Genomic DNA, 2,276 nt, shown 5'->3' with positions numbered 1-2,276 from the left:
AAAAGTACCCCATAAAAATGTTATTCTTAAGTTGGTCAAGTAATTTAACAAGTAAGTGAGTAAATTTAAGTAAGTAAGTAAGTAAAGAATCGGGTTGTGGTCCTGTGGCTAGTGTCGTGGACTCAAGGACCAAAGGTCTGAGGTCCACCAAAATTGAAATATTTGGGTAAATCATAAAAACGCAAAGATTTCTTTTTTTTATGAAAAAAGTCATGATATGGCTCTAAAAACATATATAAATATACGTAAACATAAAAACACTTAACATAACAGTGTTCTATTTCACAGCAAAAAATACACATACCTTTTTAAAGCTACTCTTTTTAAACAAAATAATTTGAAAACGATAATAACATACACCGTTCTAAAAATAACTTTTATAAATTGTGCTTTATTACTATAAAATACATTGTTTAATATATGTACTTTTTATACTTAGGTAAATAAATAACGAAGTAAATTAGGAATGGCAAATATCATAAATTATTTAATTGTAGGGAAATACCATAAATAAGGAATACCGATTAAAATATATGAAATGGATTTGGAATTAATTTTTTTCAAAACCAATATGTAAATTATGGAGAAATGTTTTCATACATTAAATGGAGCATGTTTCTAGGAAAACGCGACGTATTCGGCTTTGATCATTGTAACGTCAAGATTCGTGAAGATGTTCTATTTAAATTTAAACGGTGACAAACAAAGTTGAAAATTTACATAAATCGTAACGTATTAGGAGCATGCTATGACCGTTTTCGCGGGAATTCGAAATCATAAATTTAAAAATATTTTTTTTGCTACTAACAAGCAGATTTTTTTTTACTCGACTGCATTTCGTGGATCTATAAAACACAGTCGGCTGTTACTTTAAAATTGTCAAAAATAGTGATATTTTTCTATTACTTTAATCTCCGGGTATAAAAAGGCATGATTTTTTTATGTTTAATAAACACTGAGTGTCAAACTGATAATAAACTGACAAAGTTCGTAAAACTTGTTTTTATCTTAAAATATATTTTAATACAGTCAAACTTATTTGGTTTAAGTGAAATATTTTTAAAAGATGTCATAAATATCTTGTTTAAGTCGAATGCAATTTGCTCAAAAATAAATAAACCAGCCAGAAGCCAGTTATCAAACCAGTAAGTAAACTTTTCTGTCTTATGTCGGCTGATAAGATTAGCATAAAAAATAGGGACGTATTTAGGGATACCAGCAATTAAAAAACATGCTCTTTGTTTTTTAATTTTGTTAGGTACGAGAGAAAATGAATGTTCAATTTCTTGTATATTTGAATGAACCCATGGCGAAAGGGTTAAATAAAATAACCCTACTTTAAAAATAACGGACCCTTGCATTTTGTTGAAGAAAAACTGCATATGAAAAAGAAATATTAGTTACAACAGTAATGGAGAACATTTTCGAGAATGTACATGGAAGTCTAGGCATTTACAATGCTTATAACTAGTCACTGGCTGGTTTAATACACTATGTAGACTGAGGACCATTACTGGCCAAAGTTTTGACCACTAAAGGCGACATGCTTTTGAATTTTTTTTAAGGTAAAAATAGGTTTAAATTTAAAATAAACATAGGATATACAAAACTCATTCAACATCAAGTTATGGTAATAACTGCCATAAATGACGACTTCACACAAACATAAGAATAAGTTTTAAATAAAACAAGACTAGCAGGCAACGATCGACTATTGCTGACTATTACATCCTAGTAAATTTGGCACTTTGGGCCTCATTTAATCAGACTTGCGAGCTTTAATGAATCTGTCCTAATGAGCATATTAAATGTGCTCGACGGGCTTCAATTGATCAGTTTTTAGAGCTTTGGCTAATTAGGATCTAGGATTAGCTAAATTTGTTTTCCATAATGCAGATTCAAAATTAATATTCACTAGTCTTGGCGTTAAGTTATTGATATCCATAAAAATAAAAGCAAATTATGTTAACAAATTACAACAGGGATGGAGAATACCTTAAATAAGGGAATATGGATGTCAAGGCATTTACAGGGCTTATGACCTGTCATTGGCTGGTTTAAGTGGCCACTTTCACTCTGTGTAACATTCACCATTTTGCCTATGTTTGAACATCCGTATTTCTTCAATTCTTCCATTTGTTGATTTTAGTGAAGTTAAAGAGCTGAAACCTTTATTGTTGTGAAGAGATTTATCTGACTGAATTATTTCACATACTAGGCAACGCCTGAAAACAATTTTTCAATGTTTACACTTCTTCTTGGACTAGTTGGTATTG

This window comes from Micrasema longulum, unplaced genomic scaffold (genome assembly GCF_059751315.1).
Source record: "Micrasema longulum isolate JH-2025_06_02 unplaced genomic scaffold, ASM5975131v1 h1tg002173l, whole genome shotgun sequence".
NCBI lineage: Eukaryota > Metazoa > Arthropoda > Insecta > Trichoptera > Brachycentridae > Micrasema > Micrasema longulum.
The sequence above is the reverse complement of the archived record's forward strand: the minus strand, read 5'-3'. Positions refer to the sequence as shown.